This window comes from Antechinus flavipes, chromosome 3 (genome assembly GCF_016432865.1).
Source record: "Antechinus flavipes isolate AdamAnt ecotype Samford, QLD, Australia chromosome 3, AdamAnt_v2, whole genome shotgun sequence".
In the NCBI taxonomy this organism is placed as follows: domain Eukaryota; kingdom Metazoa; phylum Chordata; class Mammalia; order Dasyuromorphia; family Dasyuridae; genus Antechinus; species Antechinus flavipes.
In genome coordinates this window covers 69,302,453-69,328,829 of record NC_067400.1, presented here as the reverse complement: position 1 = coordinate 69,328,829, position 26,377 = coordinate 69,302,453, and the positions used below count along the sequence as shown (strand labels likewise).

The 26,377-nt window shown below is 32.6% G+C and overlaps 1 protein-coding gene and 1 non-coding gene across 2 annotated transcripts in view; one reads left to right on the top strand and one right to left on the bottom strand.

Moving 5' to 3' along the window:
- Nucleotides 1-26,377, top strand: part of SPAG16 (sperm associated antigen 16) — a 1,154,057-nt gene that overhangs the window by 1,041,618 nt on the left and 86,062 nt on the right. The gene's annotated exons all lie outside the window — the stretch shown is intronic.
- LOC127558435 (U6 spliceosomal RNA) lies at nt 21,436-21,542 on the bottom strand. The gene has a single exon (XR_007952826.1). It is a non-coding gene; the product is annotated as a U6 spliceosomal RNA (small nuclear RNA).

Sequence of the window (26,377 nt, the reverse complement as noted above, 5' to 3'; positions counted from 1 at the left end):
CGAGGTTTTCTAGGATCCTATTAATCTCCCTAGATTCTTTTTTTTTTAATTTTGTGGTTAGATTTGTTTGATTCTGAGAGGGGGAGGTTGAGCTTAAAATTTTCTCTAAGAATTTGGCTGCTCTACCACTTAGTGCATTCACACTTAGTATCATGACTGCTTCATTATTTACTGCACTTATCAAGATGTACTTTCTCTCTTTATCTTTTTAAATAATATCTATTTTTACTTTTACTTTTTCTGAGACAAGAATTATTATCCCTGCTTTGTTTTACTTCAGCATAATAAATTCTGTTCTAGCCTTTTATCTTTACTTTATATGTGTCTCTCTGTGTCAAATGTTTTTCTGGTAAATAACGTATTTTAGGATTCTATTTTTTAATACTCTGCTTTTTGCTTTTGTTTTATGGGAAGAGTTCATCCCATTCACATTAACAGTTATGATTACCAGCTCTGTGTTTCTTTCTTATTTTCTCCCCTTTATATACTTTTCTTCTCTCTTTCCAACTTGTCTTTAGTTCTGTTTTACCCATCCCACTCACTCTTTTGTCTTTTATCACTCCTCCCCCTTCTCTGATCAGTGATTTTTACCCACCCCACCCACTACCTTATCACCTATCACCTTCCTCCTTGCTTACTAGTGTTTTTTCCCACTTCACTCACTATTTTATCTCCTATCAACGCTCCCTCCTTTTCTTACTTTTTCCCCAGTGTTTCTGTCTTAGTTTCTATCCTGTTCTTCCCTTTTCTTTCCTTCTTTCTCCTCCTCCTTTCTTATAGGATTAGATAAATTTCTATACCCAACTGAATGATTAAATTATTCCCTCTTAGAGCCAAAATTGATGAGATCATGTTTCAGTCAATGCTCATCCCCCACTCTTTTTTCCCTCCATTGTAATAGGTCTTATGAGCCTCTTTGGGTGAACTTATCCCATATACCTTTCATTTTCTCTTTTTCCAATACAAATCTTTTCCCCACCCCTTAATGTCTTTTTCTTTGATATAATCACATCAGAGTTCATCCATAAACACAATCTTAATCCATATGAGGCCCCTTTTGTCTGCCCCAGTGTCAAATACAGTTCTTAAGAGTTACAGATATCATTTTCCCATCTAGGGATGTAAATAGTTTAACCTTTAAACAATATATATATTTTTCCGTTTACCCATTAGATGGTTCTCTAGAGTCCCATGTTTGATGAGTAAATTTTCTGTTGTGTTCTGGTTTTTTCCTCTGTTTTCTGTGTTCTGCAAACCTTTCATTTCTTTTTTCTTGACTTATGAACCATTTAATATAATTCAAACATAACCAAATATAACAAAACATAGCAACTAGTCGATGCTGAATGGTACAATTTCCTCACAAAGAAAATATAAAATGAAACCATGAGCTTCCTGGGTCCTAATGATATATTTGTGACCTAAAAACATGTGTCGGCTATTTAAAAGCTAATTTTTTAAACCTGTGAAATAATTGAAAGTTGATGCTGAATTTCCATAGGTTGTTAATTCTTGGTTGTAACCCCAACTTTCTGATCAAATTGACAAAATATTTATTTACTTATTTTTTTTAACCTTTGGTTATTTTATATCCCAGGCCCTCTGATCCTTTATTATATAAAAGCTGTCATATTCTGGGTAATCCTGACTGTTGCTCCTTGATATTTGAATTGTTTTTATCTGGCAACTTATATTTTTTCCTGGTTTCAAAATTTTACAACAATGTTCCTTGGGGTTTTCCTTGTGGGATCTCTTTCCAAAGGTAATTAACTGGTTCTTTCAATGATCATTTCCCCCTCTGTTTCTAGAATATTGGGGCAGTTTTCCTTAATGATCTCTTGTAGAATGCTATCCAGGGTCTTCTTTTGGTCTTGGCCTTCAGGTAGGCTAATAATTTTTAAATTGGCTATTCTGGATTGATTTTCCTGTCAGTTGTTTTGCCAATGAGATATTTCACATTTTCTTCCATTTTTTCATTCATTTTAGTTTGTTTGACTGATTCTTGCTATCTCACAAAGTCATTACCTTCCATTTACCTTGTTCTAGTTTTTAATGCATGATTTCCTTCAGTTATCTTTTGTATCTTTTTTTCCATTTGGTTTATTTCACTGTTTAAGTAGTTGTTTTCTTCCATTCAAAACTGTTGATTCTCTCATGCATACTTTTCTCTTTTTTTCTTTGTCTTTTGAAGTCTTTTATGAACATTTCCAAGAAGCCTCTTTGAGCTTGAGACCAATTTATCTCACTCTTTGAGATTTCTTGTGTGGACATTCTGTCCTCATCTGGATTTGCATTTTAGTCTATCTTGTCACCATAGTAGCTTTTTATGGTCAAGGTTCTTTTCTGTTTCTTGCTCATTTTCTTTTCTTTTGGTATTGCGTCTTTTTTTTTTTTTTTAATTTTACTTTTAAAGTGGAGCTCTATTCCTGGGGTAAGGGTATACTAGCTCAAATTTTCTATGCAGCTCTGAGCCATGGTTTTGTACACAGGCCCCCCTTGTGTTTGCAGGGGGTAACTTGACTGCTCTTTCCGGGAAACAGCTTGGTTTCTCAGAATTTGCCTTCTGAGCTGGTACTTGGAGCTGCCCCACTGATTTGCTGCTCTACTGAGCCAGAACATAGTGTCTGAGTTGCTGATTTGCCATGATTAGGACCCTTTTATCAGCTTTCCCACAATCTGTCTAGCTGGGATAAACATCCTTTTCACCCCAATAGCACTCATCTTTCCTTAAGCGTTTCCAGTGTATCTTGAGCTAGAATGTGGTTTCATTCCACCAGAGTCTGTTCAGAGGCTTTTATGTGGTTTGTAAGCAAAACTGGGAGAGCTCAAACAGCTTCCTGTATTTACTTTGCCATCTCAACTCCAGCCCCAGACCTTCTACCTCACTATCATTTTACTATAAATTAGATGCCAAACTTATCAGTGATCTTGTGTCATGTCCTTATTATACCTGTTTATTAAATGCCCTGTCCATAGAATAATTATATGTGACTGATAGCTAATGGAAAAAACTCCAATGTGGCCTTGTGTACCATGGTGCTGGAAATTTTAGATCCTGAATGTTAAGCTAGAATCTACTTCATAACTAAAACAATGCTCATCAAAGCTTAGTAAATGTTTGTTGCAGTTTTGTCTTTCTCTTATTGGATGAAAGAGTGATTTTGAACCCAAGTTTTCCTGGCTCTCAAGCAAAATTTCTTTCCACTAATCCATACTGCAAAGTAGAATGAACCCTGGATTTGCAATTAGAAAACTGAGTCTGCCACTTTACAACCAGGTATCTTTGGTTACTTTGACTCTATATACCTCAGGATCCTGTCTATAAAATTTTATAGTTGGACTAGATGATCCTTAAGGATTCTTTCAGTTTTAAATTTATGATTATATAACCTAACAATTAAAGAGAAAATTCTGTTTTCTGTTAATTTCTGACTATCTTCAGGAATCCCATGATTAAGTTACATTCAGGACAAAACTAATGTGGCTTTCTCCCCTCCTTGTTTGCCTTTCTTTCTATTTCATTTTACAATCCCTTACTCCCCATCCATTCCAATAGCAACTGGGCAAGATACTCTTGAATCTGCAAACCTTTCTATTTCATTTCTTTTTTCTTGATTTATGAACCATTTAATATAATTCAAACATAACCAAATATAACAAAACATAGCAACTAGTCAATGCTGAATGGTACAATTTCCTCACAAAGGAAATATAAAATGAAACCATGAGCTTTCTGTGTCCTATTGATATATTTGTGACTTAAAAACATGTGTTAGCTATTTTAAAAGCTAATTTTTTAGCTTTGTGAAATGTGAAACAATTGTCAATTAAAGTCTTTACTTTGTACCCTTAATATTTAATATGTGATCTTAAACCTTTGTAAATAAAGATAAATAATGTGAAAAATGAAGTGTGAGATATAGATTTCTTTAGAGTATGTTAAACCTACCTGCTTCAATAATAGCTAATAAGAATTAGCATTTATATTTTTAATTTATTATATTTAAGGTTCACAAAGTCCTTCCTAATATTATCTCATTTTATCCTCATAACAACACTAGGAGGAAAATTATTATCTCCATTTTTATAAGATAAATAAAGTTGGTCAGACAGTGATTAAATGACTTGCCCAGAATCATGTGACTAGTAAGCATCTGAAGTAGGAGTTGAACATGTCTTCTTGACTCCTGGTCTATCACTCTATGCACTATCTCACCTAGCTACCTAGAATCTGAACCCATACTCATCTGATTATTGTTTTGTCTCATTCATTGACCATGTAATGTTATCTCATTAGCAAGATGTTACCTTGTTAGAAAGTTGAAAACTATTCATGATTATTTTCAACTTTTACATGGATTAGAAGCTGATTATAACTATTTTAATCTCTGTACACTTGAAATATTGTAATAGAACTATTGCCAAAGACTATAGGCATGGGACATTTCTGATCTATATTTCCATGAGAGTAGAATAATGAATATTTTGAAATGTTGAAACTTTCATCTCTCAAATATCATAAATATAGTTGCAATAAAAGCTTTATAAAAACATCTGACTCACCAAGCTAGTGACAAGTTAGAGTCTCAATATAGGTGAGAATAAAAATCCAAAGAATTAAGTTCTAGGAACTTAAAGCCTAACTGTATGCAAATCAGTACTGGGAGAACAAATTGCTTCTTTGTCCTGTACCTTAGCAACTACTACGCAGCTGCTATTTCCACTGATGACATTTTTTTTTTTGCTTTATCCTTACACTTTCTAAAAACATATTCATCACTGTACACTTCTTATTGAAAATCCTACTCTATATTCAAGAGAGCATCAGTGTATTTTAAGGAAAGTAGATGTGTGTAGATGCTATGCATTTGAATGACCTTTCAAAATCTTGCTTTTTGGTATAGAACAGATAACACTTAATAAAGTCAAAGCTTCATCAATTGTTTAACTTTTTAAAAATCAGAATGTTATTAGCTTTGAAGGATTGAAATAAAACCAGATCTCTTAATGCTGTACCAGCTTAAACTTGACTTTGCTTTTTACTGATTTAAAATTAAATGAATTTTTAGCTTGACTATAGAATTCTATTCCCATTTTAGATATGAATTTCATATAGAAATCTTCATTTTTACCTCTATCATATGAACTTTTGGCAGATTTTCTTGGAAATAGGATGGACAAATATGCTTGTATGTTCTAGGTTAACATTCTCCAGAAAGAAAAATAATGTTTTAGAAGAATAATATTCTTATATTTTATATTTTATATAATAAATAATAATAATATTTATATTAATTTTAAGGTTAGCAAAGTTTTTCCAAATATTGTCTCATTTTATTCTTACAACAATACTGGAAAGGAAGTTATTACCTCCATTTTTACAGATAAATAAATTATAACTAATGAATAATGAATATATGTTATAGATAGAGAGACTGAATATTATTCATATATAAGAAGCTCTCAGTCTTCATATTTGAGACCCTGCTTTTACTTTCACATTTCCCAGATAGCATGCTGATCTGGATTGTATCCTATTGTCTACTACTGTGATGAATATTATTCATATATAATGAATAAAATATATCTATAATAAATAATACATTTATAATCAAGATTAACCTTAATATATTTCTCATATTGTATTATCTAAATTGTCATACAAATAATCACTTATTGATCTTTCTAAGTATAGCAAGTTATTGATAAACCAATAACTTATGGATCTGCTTGGCTCCCATCCCTGCCTCTACATTCTTTTCACTCATGAAGCTGACCTTGGCCCACATCCTAGAACCCATTTTGTTCTTAGGCACAAAACTTAGCAGAAGGATGGATGGATGAATGGAAGGAAGGAAGGAAAGAAAGAAAAGGGAAGGGAAAGGAAAGGAAGGGAAAAGAAGGAAAGGGAAAGGAAGGGAAGGGAAGAGAAGGGAAGGAAGGAAGGAAAAATAAAGGAAGGGAAGGGAAGGAAGGAAAGGAAGGGAAGGGAAGAGAAGGGAAGGGAAGGGAAGGAAAAATAAAGGAAGGGAAGGGAAGGGAAAGGAAAGGAAAGGAAAAGGGAAGGGAAGAGAAAAGAGGAACAGAAAGAGGAAAGGAGAGAGAGGGAAGAAGGGAAGGAGGGAGAGAGGAAGGAAGGAAAGGAGAAAGGGAAGGAGAGAAGGAAGAGAGGGAAGAAGGAAAGAAGAGAAGGAAGAGAGGGAGGAAGGGAGGGAGGAAAGGAGGGAAAGAGCAAGGGAGGGAAGGAGAGTGAGAGAAAGGAAAGAAGAAAGGAAGAAATCATTGAGAGAAAATAGGAAGAGAGGAAGAGATGGAGGGGAAAAGAATGAAAGAAGGGAGGAAGAAAAAAAGAGAAGAAAATAGAAAAGGAGAAGGAAAAAATTAAATGCCTAGTGTGTTCCAGGCATTGTTCTAAGGACTTTATAAATATCATCCTATTTGATGTTTACAACAATCTAGGAAGATAGGTGCTATTATCATCCCTACTTTACATTTAAGGAAACGGAAGCAGATAGGGGATACATTACATTCTTGTTCATGATTACATAGCTAGTAAGTATTTAAGATCACATTTGATTGCAATTCTTCCTTCCTCCAGCCCCAGTATTTTATCTAATAGATTGCTTAGCTGCCCAATACTAACATACAACACTTCAAAGTTTCAACACCAAGCTAATGATGGTTCTGATCTCAGCTATAATTTTTGAGTCCCCATTGTATTCTATTTATTCTTGACTTGGATCCCTACTGAATAATTTGTTTCTTCTTGAACTAAAACATCTTCTCTTTCTTTTTGATTCTTTCCAAGATCTGGAATCCTGACCATAAACCCCCAGTGTCCATATTTAAGTCCCTGCTATTGCTACCTAATTTCCCAAATAGCCCACTGACCTGGACTTTATCCTGTTGTCTTCTGTGAACTTCTGGAACTTCTGTGAGTTCCCTTTATTACTGTCTTGTTTCTATTGGTCTTTTTAGTCTGTTGGCCCTAATCATTTTGCAGTTTACCTTCCCCTACCATCAACAGACCCCTAGTTATAACAAGCATAAAATGTGTAAATAGAAAATGGTTGATGAGGAAAATTAGTTCATAAAATAATGATAATAACATTCGCATTCCTTATCTTACAGGGTTACAATGAGGGGAGCACTTGGTATAGTCAAACTCTATTTGACTATAGCTTGATGGCGAAAATCCTGATTCTACTGCTTACTAGATGTATGGCTTAAAAAAGTCATTCAACCTATTTGAGCATTCTTACCTTTTAAAAGGATATAATAATACTTGCATTGTTTATTTTATAGAAGGGTAGTGTGAGCCAAGTACTTTCTAAACCTTAAAGTTTTCTATAAATATGAGTTATTACTATTATAAATTTAGGATGACAGGCAAATAAAGAACCTATGTATCATCTTTCTCTTGTGTGTAGGAATGACACTGAGGTAATCACTTAACTCATATATACTCTCCATCCATCCTGACAGTTTTTCTGTGGAATAGAACCTTTGATTTATAAAAACTAGTTGTGTTTATTTACCTTGAATCACAGAAATTCAAAGTTTTAATAGGAAGCAGAGGATCTGGTACAAATTACTACATGAAGCATCTAATTTGTGTTGTGTGAAATGAATTAGAGATTGTTCTACATGGTATTAAATATAACATTTTCCATGTGGAGAATCCTGTTGCCTTTTGTTGGTCTGTTTTTGTGAGAATGGGGAGACACCATGTGCTATTTTTAATTTGTATATAAGAGAGATATTTGCCCTGCAGAAGAATTTTCAGGCTGTAAATGATCCCAATTTATGCATAAAATGAGTTTTCAGGGTTGGCACAGAAAACAGGAGCAAATATGGGCTTGGAAGAATTCAAAATCGAGCTAGGAAGTTTCTGTGAACATCCAATACTTAACCTTTGTCTTGTATATTCTAAGTGGGTAGAAGATAAATCTTGGCAGTAATCAGGTCTGCATGCAACTCTACGGGTTCCTATCATTGACACTTTTAAAAGTGACAAATAAACTCTATATTAACCCTGATAATCTCTTTAAATGTTTCTTCTCTATTTTCCCAAGTGAACATTTGTATAATGCAGTAAGACATCAGAAATTACATATTGTTCCTCATAACAAAAAATTAGAAATTCATTAAATAGAAGTAAATATAAAAGTTAGATTAAATGTCATGTTCCATTTCTGATATTCTACAAATCATTGAATTTATTATGAGAAAATTAGAGTTACAGCCCTATGTTTACACTTCTCTTACTTTGAGAAAACATCATAAGTTAGGAACAATGAAGAAGATAAAAGATTACAATGAAGAAGGAGGAAGAGGAGAAGACTCTAAATAGAGACATCATAACCGCTATCTAAATTTTAAATCTCCCTTTTTTAGTAGTTAGTTCATCATCTTAAAAATGCAGAATATTGTAGGGCATTATGTTATCTTTTATATAGACATCTAAGGGGCATAGTATTAAACTTGGAGTCAGAAAGGACTTGTGTTTGAATGTAGCATCAGATGCTCACTAGCTGTGTGATCCTCAGTAAATTACTTAGACTCTCTGAGCCTCAGTTTCCTCATCTGTAAAATGAGAATAATAGTAGTACCTATTTCATATTGTCATGAAAATCAAATGAGATAATATATGTAAAGCACTTTGCAAACATTAAAACACTATAAAATCACTATTTATTATTGATATTATTATTACTTTGCATGGTTAGGGGAGGGGGAACAAGGACTGTACAAAACTTAACATGCACATATCACTTAATGATATCTGCTGGATGCCTTCTTTATGTCCAATACTAGGCTAGCTAAATTGGGATGGGGAGCAATATATATATGAGAAAGTCCTTGTTCTCAAGAGTTTTGCATCCTTCTTGGGGAAACAAAACTTCATAGATAAAACTTCCCTTTGTGATTTCACTTTTGATTACATTTTCTTTCCTCTTTCTCTGAACTTTGCTCTATCTTTGATGTCTTTCTCACATATGCACTCCTTCCCTATAAATCACTGTATCTCTATAAATCAAAATGTTCAGCTTTCTGTGTTCTTTAAAAAAAAATAAAAGAAAGGCTTTCCTAGCCTTTCCTAGGCTCTGCTTATAATTTTAAAGATACTGTTTTCTTTTCCCATTTTTATCAAAAGAACAATTCTGTACCTTCCCAATGACCTTTTCAGGCCTAATCACTATTTGGCTTTTGTTGTGTGCAGCTATACCAAAATTTTCCTATCTTATGTCACCAAAGAACAATTCAGATGCCATTGGGAGGTAAGGGGGGAAAGTATTATTTTTAACTAAACTCAATAGTGTCCTCTCCCTTCCTTGAGCTCTTTATAACTAAATCTTGGGAATATAAGACTAGTATCTCCTGATATCCCTTTAAAAAAATTAAGAATACTTATCTCTTCATTATCATATGCTATACTTCTCATTTTTTAAAAGACTTGAATCTATATACAATATCGAGTTACAAGCACCTTATTCTTAGTGTTTTTAAAAAGTTAATATTGTTTAGGGTTGAGTACAAGAGTCAGAACTGATTTCTCTTTTCATTGTAGTTATAATTCACACAGTGGAAAATCATTTGGTCTTTGGGCCTCATTTCCCCATCTTTAAAATGGGCTTTCTGCTTCTTTATTACAAGGGTATTGGGAGGACAAATTACTTAATATCCACATTTTTTTATTCATTTTGATTTTTGTCTTTGTATTCTTAATACCTAGGGACAAAATGCCTGCCACACAATAGGCACTTAACAAAAGCGTGTTGAATTGAATTCAATGCATTATTTTTCTTTCCAACTTTCATCTTGTTTTTGGTTATACATATATTTATGTAATTGAATGTATCTTGTTCCTTACAACTTTTTGAATTTTAATAAATCAAAATTTATCTTCTTTCTGTAATTCATATAAATATGTTATTCCCTATTGCTTCTAACTTTTTAAAAAGGATTTTCTTTTCAAATTTTAAGCTTATGATAGAGCTGTAATTTATTATGATATATGTGGACAGGTAAAGATCTTAGTCTATTTTCTTATTCCTATATAGTTTTCTTGGCCATATTTATTAAATAAGGAACTATTTAATAGTTTTAATTATATATATTTAATAAAAAATAATCTTTTTATATATGTTTGGAGTTCTGGTTTCTCTATTCTATTTCATTGGTTGGTATTTTGCCTAGTACCAGATAACTCTGACAATAAACCAAGCAATTGCTTTTAATGTGTAGGAAGACAAATCTGTCTTCTCAGTTTTTTCCCCCAGCATGCCCTTGATGCTCTTACATGCTTGTTTTTCCATACAAATTTCATTACGATTTTATTTAATTTTATTGTAATGGTATTTTGGTTATATTAAATTTAATTTGGGCAATATCACTGTGTTGATGCAATTCATCTATGAGTATTGAATGTTAGAACTTCATTCTTATAAAAAACTTACAGTTGTCTTTAGCTTGTATAAATGTATTTTAACTGTATATAAATATATTTAAGTAAGTTAATTCCCAAACATTTAATGGTTTGTGTTCTTCTTTTAGACCATTATTTTAGAATGTTTCTGTATCATATCATGAAATATGAAACTCTAATCCATCCTTCAAACAGATGAAAATCTAATATTAATAAACTATAGATCTTACTCTATCAGTGTTCTGCGCAAAAAATTTGAGATTTCTTGCAGCTTCTTGAATAAAATGTGAACTTCTCAGTCTGGCATTTAATGCCCTTCTCAGTCTGAATCTTAATCTCATATTTCAACCTGATTGAATATCATTTCCCCTAATATACTCTTAACCCCTTTCAGACTGGCTTACTTCCTTTTCTTTCTTTTAGAAATCCTGAGAGCTTTTCTATTTTTAATTTTAAATTATTTATTTAGAATTCTATTTCCCCCGATTACCTTTAAACATTCATTTTCAAAATTTGAGTTTCAAATTCTCTCCCTCCCTCTCCAATGCCCTCATTGAAAAGACAAGCAATTTGATAGAGGTTATACATGTTCAGTCATGCAAAATATATCTCTATATTAGTCATGTTGTGAAAGAAAACACAGCCCAAAATAAAAACCCAATGAAAGGGAAGAAAGTTTTTTAAAAGTATGTTTCAATCTGTATTCAGACTCCATCAGTTCTTTCTCTGGGGGTGGATTGCATTTTTCATCATAAATCCTTCAGAATTGGATCATTGTATTGCTGAGAACAGCTAAGTCATTCACAGTTGATCATCATACAATATAGTTGTTACTGTGTAAAATGTTCTCCTGGTAGAACTCCTAGAATCTTTCAAAGCTCAGTTAAAGTGTTACTTCCTTCAAGGGACCTTCCTGGTTTCCCCAGATGGTAGCTTCCTATTTGATCACTACATATCTATATCTATATTTATAGATATAGATTTAGATATGTATGTAAACATATATATATATTTAGTTACCTGTGAACATGTATTGCCACAAGAGAACATAACCTCTTGAAGGCAGGGGCTCTCTCAATTTTGTGTTTGTATACCTGAACTTTGCCTGGAAAGCAATTTGGAATTATGCCCAAATATTTATAAAACTGTACATACTCTTTGACCCAGCAGTATCATTACTGAGTCTATATCTCAAAAGTATCAAAAAGAAGGGAAAGGATCCACATGTAAAAAAGTTGTTTGTAGCTACCTTTTTTTTGTAGTGGCAAGGAACTGGAATTTGGATGGATTCCCATAAGTTGAGAAATAGCTGGGTAAGTTATAGTATATGAAAGTGATGGAATATTATTATTCTATAAGAAATGATGAGCATGCTGAAAACTCATATGATGCTAAGTGAAATGAGCAGAACCAAGAGAACATTGTACACAGTAACAAGATTATGTGATAATCAACCATGATTGACTTGGCTCCTTTCAACAAAGTGGTGATTCAAGGCAAATGCAATGGAATTGAAATGGAAAATGCCATCTGCATCCAGAGAGAGAACTATGGAAACTGAATGTGAAATGAATCATGATATCACCTTTGTTGTTGTTTGTTGCTTTGTTTGTTTTTCTTTCTCATGGCTTTTTTATCCTTTTGATCTGATTTTCCACACACAACAAGACAAATATAGAAATAGGTTTAAAAGAATTGCATATATTTATCATATCAGATTGCTTGCTGACTTGAGAAGGAAGAAGGTAAGGAAGAGAGGGAGAAAAATTTGGAACACAAAGGTTTTATAAAAATTAATGTTAAGAACTATCTATAAATATAATTGAAAAAATAAAATATTTTAAAATTATTGGTTCTTGAGAAGATTTTTTATATATCTATCAATATAACAACATAACTTTTTTTTCATCATCTTCTCTTCAAATTCTTTCTTCCTTCAGCTCCTATGATTCAATACTTTCCTCATTCTCTTTAGCTATTCTATTTTTAACAGCTTTATTGACCCCTCTTGCTTCTCCAATCTCCTGAATATTGGTGAGTCCTAAATTTCTGTTTTCTGTTATTTTCTCTCTAAGATGTTTAACTTCATAACTTCAACTGACACCTCATAAAGGAGATCTTCTTCTCCAGACTATACTCCTCTTCTTAGTCTCAGTCTCCTACTTACAATTATTTACTCACTATAATCACTTAAATGTCACTCTGTCCCCTCAAAATCAATATGTTCACAGTGGAACTCATCAGCTTTCCCTTAAAATTTGTTGCTGACTTCCTATTTCTAACTATACCATTTTTGTTCTTCCAGACACTTATGACAAAAAAATGTAGTCATATTTGATTATTTTCTTTTTTCCCTTTTGCTTCTTCAATCCCATCAGTTTTTAAACCTTGTTTTTAAACTCCACAATAGTTTGTGATTTCATCATAACTGATGCTTTCACTGCCCTCAATATTTCTCAGGTAGCTAGATGATACCACAGATAGAACACTAGGCCTATAGTCTGGAAGACCTATATTCAAATTCAGACTCATATACTTCAGATAGAAAGCTGATAGGCTCAGAGTGCACTCTTTTTCATTTTCTTTCTTCTCTTTTCTTTTTTCATTTTTTTTTCCAATTTTAGCCAATGAAAAAATTTATTTTACACTTGTAAAGGATTTTTGTATCTTTTGCCTTCTTAGTAGGTGAGGTAAGGAGCAATAGACAAAAAGAATTTATTCCTAAAAATGAAATAAAATTTAATTTTTAAAAAAGATTGTAATCTCCTTGAAAGCAAAGACTAGTTTTTTTAAATATTTTTTTAGCTCAATGCTGTCACATGGGAGACATTTAATAAATGTTTATTGACCAAGTGACATGATTCATTAAAGGGAGTTATATCACCTCAATTCCTTATACAATTTGTTTAGTAGGATTTTGTTGAATTAAATTGAGATTTTTAGCAAAAGACTTCATTCCAATTCTTCAAGTAGGAGTGTGGCAGAATAAAAGTGATGTTTTAGAAAAGTAGGTTGGAAGTGCAATAAAAAGATTTGACAATAAGTGAGAAAGTACAGTTCAGTGAAATGGACACTGAGCTTAGAAATCAGGAGATGCAACTTGAAGTCTTGCCTTTTTTACTTAATGGCTATATGATCCTGTGCAAGTAGCTTAACGTTTTTGAGTTTCAGTGTTTCTGTCTATAAAATGCAAGTGATACTTTCATTACTGATATCACGGTGATGTTAAAAGGGAAGTACTTTGTAGACAATAAGGCAATTTATACATTTGAGCTCTTATGAGTAGAATTGGAGATGCCTGCTGCCTGCTAGAAGATACTGCAATGTGTTTATACAAACCCAATTTGTGTATACCTACATACATATGTGTGTATGTATATAAATACACATGTATATACAGTTTAATATGTGTTATATAGGACAATGCAATTGTTGTGGTATAATATCATTATATATTATATGATAAAACTAATAACAGTTTAATATTATATATAATTTAATCCAAGTATATTATGTGTATGTTTATATGTGTATGTTTCCATGTATATGTGTGTATTTCTTTATCTTTTTTTAACATAGTTCAATGAAATGGGCATTGTTCTTGGAATATATAGCTATAGATACCTACATATCTCTATCTCTATCCATCTACTCACCTATCTGGATTGACTTTCTCTGTCTCTGTCTCTTTTATTTCTCTGTGCACCTGTTTGTATCTTTCTGTGTATTTATATATTTTTGTCTATATAAACATACACTTAGATTATAGATAAATGATATTTGCACATATATATTTGGCTTAAACTATATAATATCTGTGGAATAGATTATAATCATTATATTGTATAATCTATAATTATTACATAAACATATATCATTAAGCTATATAAAACTATATACATATACACATGCACACACATAAAATTCAACCATTTTTAATAACCCCTCAGAATTCATTTATATATTAGAAACAACTAAAACACAGACTCCATGACCTTACTGAGCCTTCATTGTTGACTGTTTTCAATATTTTGTCTTAGACCTTTTAAACTTTAGGAAGACAATATACTTCAGAGGATAATTGTTGAAGAATGATCATAGTCCAATTCCCTGAAGGAATTGTTATATTTGAATATCATATTTGTTTTATAAGTTTCCTCTTCAAGATGTTAACCTTAACCTTTAAGAGTTTTTTTTTCATCCTCTAATTCCTCTGTGGTATGAGGTGGGGTAAAAGAGATTGGGGGATTAAAAAACCACCCTATTACTAATATGTAGGGCTTTATTCTTAGACTTGGCACAAAAAAAAGAATGGCTATAAGAAATATTTTTCTACCTTGTTTTTCTATTATTTTCTTTTTTATATATTTTTTAGTGTTTTAGAGTTTTATTTTAAGGCATCTTGATGTTCTGAAGAGTATTCTTCAAGAACTCTGGCAAATGCATGAATTTTTGCACTTGCTGCTTCTACTTACTCACTAAGATTTTTTTTGTCCCTTTGCTGCATCAACTATTTACACTCCCACAGTTTTCAAACAGCCTTCAGGCAATTCCTTTGATGTTGAAGATACTTTTTACTCTGTCCAACTTAATTTAAGTAATTTTCTCATAACTTCAAAATGTGTCCTTTTAAGATAAAAAAAAATCACAGAATCTCAGATTTGAAATAAAGTAAAGGCTGTAGCATCATTCCTGGTGTTATAACATACTTGAAAGTTCACATTCTGACTCTACTTAGCTTTCTGTCCCTAGCACATCCAGTAAGATGCATTTTTATCACCCAGGTGCTCACTAATTAGAGGAATGACTAAACAAACTATGTGAATGTAATTGTATGGTATTTTTGGGGTAATAAATGAAAAATAAGAGGAATTCAAAGAATGTAATTGTATAGTGTTTTTCTGTAAGAAATGAAAAAATAAGAGGAATTCAAAGAATGACTTACATCAACGGATGCAACTGTCTAATCTTAGTTCTGATAATCAATAGCTCATGAAAAATCATCTTCCCATTTGTTAGGATGTGAATTGTGTAGGTTCATATTGCTGCATATTTTGTGAAAATCATATTGTATTGATGGTTTATTTTGATTATCTATCTTTTGTTGTTGTAACCAAGGGTATGGGGAGGAAGAGGGAATTATTGCAAAGGGAGAGTGATATGAAACAAAAAGCATCAATGAACAATTTTAAAGACTCTGAATAGGTGTCAGCTTGATGATAACATAATGTGGTCCCTGATTCCATGATTTATGTCAAGTCAAGCATTACCTTGAATAATTTGCTACCAGGATCTCAAAATTGATCAGAATGATCAATGGCAGGAAACCATATATTAAGAAGCTCCTTCTAACAAATGCTTTGGCTTCTAAATCTGATAGTTCCTGGTTGGAGAGGCCTCTGAATAACAGGTGGAATGTCCTGTTACCCTTAGTATGTTGCTTATGTTCTCCTATTCCCTTCCAAAGACATGAAGTGTATGTATATCATAGATTTACTACTGCATATTCTGTCCTGATTAGTCTTTTCTTTGGAGCATAATAAGAAATCTTTATTTCAATATTTTGGTAATAAATTCTTTCAAAATTCAATATGCAATATATCTAGAGAAGGCCACTTCTGAAAACACATTTTCCTAGCCCTTTCAGGTAGATCATTTGTTTTATTTCAATGCTAGAAGACTTGTTGGTTTGGAATGAAGCAGCAATTCACTGATCCCCATGATAGAAAACAGAGAAAAGTCTGCATCCATGATGAATCAGAGATTAGCCACTGAACCAGAAAGAACTGCCTACTCAGTGATTCTAAGAGGAATTTAATTCCCAGAGCTTATCACAGAGCCTGACACATAGTAAATGCTTAACAAATTTTTTTTCATTTATCTATAGAAAGTACTCTATGGTATCATTTCTCAAAGCAAAGCTGGCTACATCTTCCATGGGGAAATTGCATTAATGGAACTGAACATACTCATAGGGACCATGCTAATTGCCTCCTTCCCCATTATAATTCATCCATCCATCCATCCATCCATCCATGTATTCATTCATTCTTCCTTTTCATCCTCCACCATTATTGGACCTTTGAGAGATGGAAGCTCTAATCATTTGATAATATATATTCATCCTAAAGCTATCAAGTTTCTCCTTCTTACTTAATCTCACTTTTTCAGGATGCTATTATTACATCCCCACCATTCCCATTGTGCCTTCTGACATTCCCATTCTATCATTACTAAATTTCCTCTAATCTGACTTTTTCCTTCTATAGTCTTGTAATTAACAAAATGTGACTATTCTAAAAGACATTAATTACTTTCCCATCTCCTTTCTCCAGTATTCCATATACTTTCATCCTCCTGATCCTCAACATATTAGTCAGTAAAGAAGAATATGCATGTTCTCTTTTCCTCTGTATTATGCTTAGGCTAATATTTCCTCTGCAGCATCTTTTGCTTTAAAATTCATTCCACCTTGAATTTCATTCTACCTATATCTATTACCCCTTCCAAATTTTGAGGTAGTAATTTTTTTTAGCTCCAAGTCATTCACCTTCTTTTTTCAAGGAGTTTATTAAATGATTCTTAGTTATCCCCTCTGTAGAAGTCCTTGTATACATAGGAATTCTAATCATATATATGTATATATATGCATATATATAATATGTAATTAAATCTTTATTTAAATAGTTCAACTATAAATTTTTTGCAAGACTTATATCCTTTGCTCTTTATCTTATTGCTATTCATTCCTTGCCAAACAACTATTCTGCATTATTCCTCCTCTGCCTCATCTAAAACTGCTTCTTTCAAGTTTATTCACAGTTTTTAATGGATAAATTATGTGACCTATTCTTGCTCTTCTGCAGTATTTTATACTATTGAGTCCTCTCCCACTGGATAAAGTCTTCATCTTGGACTTTTGTGACATGCTCTCATTCTCTTTCTACCTACTGAACACTCTTCCATTTTCACTGGATTATCAATCAATAAGCATTTGTTATACAATTGTTCTAGGCACTAGGCTAAACATACTCTACCTACTAAGCATGTTGTTTCCACAAAACTCTTATCTTGAATATTCTTTTCTCTCTCTTTGTCCCCTATTTCTTGATGATCTGATTAGATCCTGTAGATTTAGTTATCATTTTTATACAAAATTCTATATAGGTCTGTATGTCTCTTCAAACCTTCAATGCTATATCACCAAGTGACTGTCTTTTGGATATATTCTCGCCCTAGATTTTCTATAAACATACCAAACATGCATCTACATTATTCCTTCTTGTCTCTTCTTTCTTGTTGATCTTCTATAGTGCATCCCCACTGTACCTTGTAGATACTTACTAAGTATTTATTTGAGCTTCAATTTCCTTATTTACAAAATAATGTTAGATAAGTTGGTCCCTTCCTGCTTGATATCTGTGACAGTGCAGTTCTTCTGTCTTCATCTACTGATCTTCACCAAATGTTTCAGACAATGCTTCTTTCTCCAAATCCTAGATTCCCTTATATGAGTAGGTTTCCACTATCCTTTCTATCAATACTGTTCCTTTTATATGTTTTAATTTACAAAAATTATGCCATAGTTGTAGATTCATTTTGATAAAAGTGAGTATATAAAATTACTCACTTTTTAAATTCATGTTTTTTTACATAAATAAAATTACTCCTGTTTTGTTATGTATAAAGGAATCATTCTGTTTTAGATTAAAATATAATAAGGATATTCTTTTTATTATTATTTTATAAATTTATTTATTATTTTCAGTACACATTGCTTTATAAATCATGTTGGGAGAGAAAAATCAGAACAAAAGGGAAAAAGCATGGAAAAGGAAGAAACAGGAAAAAAAGAAGTGAAGATAATATGTGTTGGTTTACATTCAATCTCCATAATTCATTTTTTGGATGCAGATGAAATTTTCTGTCCAAAGTCTACTGGGATTACCTTAAATCACTGAACCACTGAGAATAGCAATAGTCTTACTGTTATTGTATACAATATATTCCTGATTCTGCTTGTTTCTGTTAAGAAACTTTTCTGTTCAGAAACTTGATTTCATGTGATTTTTGAAGGAAACTGGGAGAGCTCGAGCAGTTCCTTGTCTTCTTGGTTCTACACCCAGAATAGAAATGGGAACATTTTCATGTCTTCTGCTCCCCTCTTTTTTTTATAAATGATTTACTAGACTATAATATATAGCCTGCTACCCTTTTATATTTTTATCTTCCTTCATAGCAAATAAAATAAAAATTTTTTAATCATGGACACCTTTGGCCATATAATGAAACTTATGAAAACTTATTTTAAATTTAAAATTAAATTAGTTTAATTTAAATTTAAAACTTATTTAAATGCACAAGATACAATAAGTAGGATTATAAAGGAGATGATTAAATTGAGCTACATTGATCGGAATATTGGGTTTTTTTTAAATTTAGCACTTAAATACAAAATAGAAACAAAGGAAGAAAAAGAAAACATTGTCATGTGCCCTGCACATGAATATAAGAGAGAATTTTTTTAAAGTAACAATAAATTTCAATTCCAAAAAAGCATACATAATAGAAAACATTTTTATTTAGAACTGTGCGTCTTTTTTTGCTTCTTTATAGGTTTTCTTTTATTCTCTGTTGTAGACTTTTTACTTTATCCCCCCCCCCTTTTCTCTCCCAACCAGGCTATAGTTAAACATAGATATATTTATGTAGACATAGATAGATAAATAGATATGCATACACATATATACACATATACAAAGGTATATTGTTATGCTTGTGTGTGTGTGTTTTTTTGTGTGTGTGTATATATATATTATACATATATATATATATATATATAGCAAAGTCATAATATTATGGCTAACATAAAGTAGATTTTTCTTTTTTCAGAATATTGTTTTTAAAGAAATAGAACCTCACAGACCACAAATTTGAAATCCTTGATATACATATTGATTTGGACTGTTACTTCTTCTTTATTACATGAAGTTCTCATTAATTCATGGAGAGTGATAAGCAAGAAACCAACACATTTTCATAAAGACTGAAAATCAATCTGATTAAAATCAGATTCTTGTACCTGTGTTACTAATTATATATGAAGAAATTACTGAAGAAGGAAAATATAACATTTCATTTTTTAAATCCCATGATAATACTGTATATTGGAGATAGCTATATAATTTCTCATTTTTATGCATGTGAGATAATCACACTAAAATGATCTCTAAAGTATGATTTATGTCATAGGAAATTACAGATCCCACAATATCTTTGCAAGAGGTATAAGGTGTATCACTTATATATATATCTCCATATTTTTTTTCCATGAAGGTCAACAGCTTGGAATTTCAATGTGCAAATGTAGTCTTATGTATCTAGTAAACAACATTAAATCCAGCCAATATGTGCTAAAATTTATGATGGGTACAGTAGCATTTGACACTTTTGGGAGATGTAGCTCCCGAAAGACCACATTTGGAATTTTAATCCTACCTTTTCAGAAGCAAAATTACCCTATAATCACATTAAAATTGGCATGCCATTTATATGGTCAATGATAACTTTGTGATTACTTTTATTATATTCTAAAATGCATCTCTACTAGAAATTTTCCAACATGCTTTTCTTATATTCATTCTTTGCCCTGGGTAATATCTAAATCCTGCATCAGTTCATTAGCATAAAGAGAAATAGATAACTGACTACTGTGGTACAAGAGAAAACCTTTATTGTTATCTATTTGATTGGTTTATATTATTACCTATTGATTCTATTGTCTTTTTGGATTGCAAACCCTTTAAGGAAAGAGATCTGTTTTGGAAAGAGTCGGTAATTCTTTTTAAATGAATGAATCTTTAAGGTTAATTTCACAATCTAAAAAACCAAAACACCTTGACTTCCTTAGTTGTACTCTAGGAAGTAAGCTATATAATAGTCACTGTATTGTTGAAATTTGTGGTCAAATGCCAACCACACACATCCATGACATGCCTTTGGTCAGACAGCTCCAAGATTATTTTGCTTAATGAAAAAATGAATGGATCATTTGGATAGTTATATGAAAGGAGATTTCACATTCTTTTTATATACTGCCAGGGTATTCCCTTATACACAGTTGTTGAGCTTCTCACTAGTTGCCAATTAGACCCCATATGGAAAAGTCATGTAATGTCTACTAGAAAGTACAACAAAAATATATAAATAATATTTTTTAAACCTGTGATTTCATTGATGTAGGGAATCCTGGGCAAGGAAACTAACTTCCTCTACCAATACAGGTTGGTCTAGTCCCTGTGACTTCTCTCTGACTTTCTCTTTCTCTGGGCAAAACCTAGAGCACTGAAGCTTATACCTATGTTTGTTTTTTAATGTTTTCCCATATTAATCAATCAACATTGGCTATATACCACACACCATGCTAGGGGCTGACCAAAATGAAACAATTCTACTCACTCGGAGCTTACTACATTCTAATAGGGAGAAGAGCATACAAAAAAATATAAATAGCACAAATATAAAGTTAACAAATACAAATGTATATAAGATGGTTAAATACAATTGGTACAAGAGGGAGAAATAAAGCATTTGGTGGAATCAGAAAAGACTTCATGGAGATGATGGTGCCAAAGATGCATATTGAAGGAAGAGAGAGACTCTATAGAGTTGAAATGAAGCTAGAGTCAGGGTGGAAGGCAAGAGGCGAGGGAGTTTAAAGACATGAAAATGGATTATAGGGACCCTTAGAAAAAGATTGTCATACATTCTTTTTTCATAATAATAATGTTTTATTTTCCCAAATATATGCAAAGATAGTTTTCAATATTTATCCTTGCAAGACCTTGTGTTTCAAATTTTCTCCCTCCCTTCCCCCTCTCTCTCCTAGGCAGCAAGTAATCCAATATATCTTAAACATGTGCAATTTTATATATATCCACATTTATCTTGCTGCACAAGAAAAATCAAATCAAAAAGGAAAAAAATGAGAAAGAAAAAAAAACAAACAAAATATGAAACACTTCACAAATTTGCATGTCATCCTTGAGTAGAGGCCCTGATAATCTACCCTGCATCATTCCAATTTTAGTATATGTGCTGCCAAAGTGAGCACTGTCATACACTCTTGATAACTTACTCAGAAGCATAGTGCATATAAAGGAGTATAAATACTTTGTAAATATGAAAGGTGTCACTATTCTTTCAATAAATATTTGTTGTGTACCTACATCTTGCAAGGCACCATGGTAACATCACCAGCTGTTGTTAAAAAAAAAAAAAAAAAAAGGTAAGTTCAGGCAGTTCGCAATTTACAAACAAGTTGTTTTCCAAAATTCCATTTGAAAGTCAATTGTTTGAAACTCAAAATGTGTTTTCCCCCATATTGCAATGCTATTCCACGTGTCTAGGTCTTTGGACCTTTATAAAAACCTCTTTGTCATATAAATGTCTGACTTGCCTTAATATACTAATAGCCTTATTAAGCCTACTTTGTTTCTAAGTAAAAGAGGATGGGAAGGTACTGGATATGTGATTTCATTGATATTCAGCGGTTCTAGGTGAAGAAACTTACCTAGAGATGATTGCATTTGAGGATTTCCCAGCCCCTAAGAGACCATGTCACACAGCCAGTAGATATAAGAGGTGAGATTAAGATCTAAATTTTCCTGGTTCCACCAATTTTCTTTTCCAAACACCACAATTATTCTAAAAAAGTGGGATGAGGGGAAGATGGGAGTTTTCAAATTCAGTTCTGGATGATTTCTCTGAAGCTCTTCTGCTGAAGTCATCATTGTTGAAGATCCTAAATCATCTTATAATCTACAAGATTAATCTTGCAGAAATCACTAGGAATGCCTGCCCTACAACTCACTGTCACTCCTGATAGTGCCACCAAAAAAAGTGATCATTTTTGGAAGCCACTGGAACTTTCACTAGAGCCCCTATATATAAAACAGTAGAGTCAGTGGTGAAACTTTTGCTCCTAAAACCATGGGACCTGTCACTAACAAAGCCATTATTGCCCCTGGACAGGCTACCACAGACAACACTATCTCTGGCAATGTGTACATTGGGAGAATCGCCTGCAGCCTTCACATCAAGCTCTTAGCAGGGGCCACTTTGTGTTTCTGAAGCACGTGGCTGAAATTCTTGTAGCTTCAGTAGTGGCCTGAATAAACTTAATTCAACAGACATTTATTTAGCACATATTAGCTACATAACACTGTGTTATTACCAGGCAAAAAAGGATAAACAAGCTATTCCTGCCCTGCAAGAGTTTACATTCCTCTGGATATTGGAGATAACGGTGGACTCCTTCATTGAAGGTATATAGTCTGATGTTCCTAAAACACAGAATCTTCACATAAATTGCTTTTTAATTTTTTTCATGAGTCACATACAATATTATCTTCTAACATTTTAAATTTTTTTGTAAATTAAGAATATAAGATCTTAGATGAGGGATTCTTCACTTTAATATTCAGAAGTCCTTTAGCAATCTTCTAAAGCCTTTAGGGCCCTTCCCAGAATTATGTTTTTAAATGAATTAAACAAAAGGCCTAAGATTACAATGGAAACCAATTATACTGAAATAATAGTTATCAAAATACTTTTCCAAGTTTATATAATCCAGGTTAAGAATCACTTCTTAGAGAAAAGGACCCATTATTTGTTTTTTATATTTCAGTGCCTAAATTTCTTAGTTCTTGGTAGGTACATACCTCTTTAGGATTTTTTTTAACATTTTTGATTCACTAATTAAAAGTTATCTTGGTTTATGTTGGTAATCCTTACAGATAAATGTATTTTGGGCATAAAGGAGTTAATACAATTACAAACAAGCCTGGAGAATAGATTTTACACCTGAAAACCTTTTATCCAATGTTTTCTCAAACAATTCCTCTTTAGGACCATGCCATTTCTGAATTTCCCTATCTCACAGATACTCCCCATTACCTTTCAAGTTGACAGTGTTTATTATGTCCCTTTACAATTCTGTTTACTTTTTTAAGCATCAGGGAAAATGGGAGAAAGAGACATGGATCATAGGTTAAATTCAGCATAATTACTTTCAAAGAAAATAAATGATCAGGGAAATGGCATGTATCTCATTGCCCTGCATGCTGTTAAAGAATTAATTAAATGTATTAAGAATCAATTTACTTTAATTGAAAAAAATTTTTAAATGGTGAGAAAAAATATTAAAGGCAGTCTTTAAAGAGAAAAGGCATGGACTGGGTGGTCTGGAGGATGCTTCTATAGCCACTGAAGATTAGTTGCTAATAAGCTCTGATTTTGTTTCAGGCTCTCTGAGGGGGAATATTGAGTGTTCCATTGGCTTGCTAATGAGTACTGTCACACAGTAGACTGGTCTCTGGTACTCTCTTCTAAAAGGAATGAGGAAATTTTTCTCTGAAGATAACTTAATGGAAGGACTAGAGCAAGTTCACTCAATTAACTCCTTTCTTGGGAATATACTAGTTTAATGAACAATGAGGTACATCTACTAAATTAGATAGTTTGTAACTACATATGACATTATAAAATGTCTATCAGTAATATTCCTAACCAAATATCAAATAGCAAATCAAAATTGATTGAAAATACATACCTTTCCCATTCCCCCTATCCCTTAAATCTATGCTTCAGGACAAGAAAAATAGAAAATGTCATTCAAGTATATTTCTTAATCTCTCCCAAACTCATAGAAAGCAGTCTCTAAATGCAAGATCCCACTCTGGTACTGATATCAATTTCAAACATAACTAAAATGAAAAAATCTGACGATCTGGTAAGTTTCGCATCAACTTCATTTTTTATAAAGGCATTCTGGGGCAATTTGAAACAATCTTCTTAAACTCTAGCATTTTCATGGAATCCCATTGATTAATTATCCTCCTTTTTGTATTCCAAAAGCAGGACATCTATTGTCCAGAAAAGCATATTCTGAAGTTGATGCAAATGCATTTATCCTAAAAATCAGTCTCCCTGTGATAGTAGATAGAGTTGTAGTGAGTATCCTAGGGAGTCTCAAACTCTCCCAGCCAATAAAATTTCTTTAACACTCTACAACTGTCACAATAGAACAGTTGCCAACAATTCCATATTAATCAGTGAATTAAAACTATTCCTCTATGATATATGCCTGCCTATTACAAATATCTTTCAGTTGTTCATATTGTGAGTCAGCAAATCGCAATGCTGAAGAATGTGACAGCTCCCAGCTAAGTCAAATTCCTACGTGAAAATGAGAAGGAAACATTAGAATCTGTTTCACGATTTGCTGCTGTGGGTATTCTATCAATGTGGAGTCACCTTGAGTGAAGTGACAGCCAGGCCCACCTCTCAGACAGCCCTTTTCAGTCTCATCTTCATTCTCCATGCAAATATCTTTAACAAGGTCAACACAAACAGTGTCAGCCAGGTTGATTTGTTTTTAAGCAGACAAGCAATTCGAGGCACTGTTTTGGAGGGGTAATTTTCCTTTCAGCTTGTGTTTTACTTCTTTGAAAAGAGCAGATAGTTCTAAAGCCTTTGCTCGTGGGGGCTTCCCTCCAGAATAACCACTTCTTTCTACCCTTCAGTTCATTCCCTTCACTTTCAAAACCCAACTCACGATTTATAGGCAGCAAAAACTTTCCCATGAACTCCAAATGGCTATAAGCATCTCTCTACTCAGTGTTTAGTAGCTCACTTTTTTCACTGTCTTATGAATAGATTCCTTCTTTGATTCTCTATTTTTCATATGTGCATGTATGTATAGCAAATATATTTCTAGTGTTATAATCCCCAGACTCCTAATATCCCAACTGCTAAACACTCAGAGTTGGTTCAAGAAATTATTCTTAACTGAGTGAGAGTGGGAAATGTAAACAAAAAACAAAAAAAATTGATAATTGCTATCTAGTATTTACAAAGCAATTTAAAGTTTACAGAGTGTTTTGACTTATGTTACCTCATTTATTCTTCACAAATTATGATAGAATGGAGGTGCAATTAGTATGCCCATTTTATATATGACGAAAGTGAGCCTAAAAGAGATTAAATTATTTGCTCAAGGTCACTCAGCTACTGTTTGAGGCAGGATTTGAATTCATGTCTCCCTTATCACAAACCCAACACAATATATATTGATGTTATGCAAATTTGTTAAATATTTAGTTGCCTATTATTTTTTTCCTATAATTATTTCTTACCTGTGTCCTTGTGAGTTAATTTAATATCCTTTATTGCCACTCTTTAAGTTCTAATCTTTCTTATTTCTTTTTCAGTCATTCTATCTTCTATTTAATAAATTGATTACTTCTCAAACTTCTCATGTTTCTTTGCTCTCTAAAAAATAGAGTGAGTTTATAAAATTCTCCTGCTTCTCTGGGACACTGAGGAAATGCCTTCCTTATCCCTCTCTATCAGTTCCACTTGGGATTTGTTCTCCAAAGAGTAGATGTCATGGTGAATGATAGCCTCTTGCCCAAGGGAACTGTGCTTTTGTGCTCTAAAATTGTGATGCATAATGTGGTTTTTGGTTTGGTTTGGTTTGGTTTTGTGAGATGTGAACAAGTTAGAATAATTTGGGGACAGATCATCCTAAGATGATTCTTAATGCAGAGTCCATTGAGATGCTTGCTTTCTCCAGATAACATCTTAATATTAACCTCAACATTTCTTCAGTAAGGGCTTCCATGGGCTAGATCCCAGATCATCAATTCTTCTTACCCTATGACATTTTTGTCCACTCCTTTTCATCAGTCTTCCACAGGGCATCCACAGCATGATGTGAGGCTCTATCCTAGTTTCCTTAATTATGTTTATGTAGTTATAGGATTAAAATTCTAAAGGAGGAAGTAATTTTGCTCTGGATAGATTAAGATTCCAGAAGATCTGATGTCAGATTGTATCAGACACTTATTAGCTCAATGATCCTGGACAAAACACTTTACCACTATC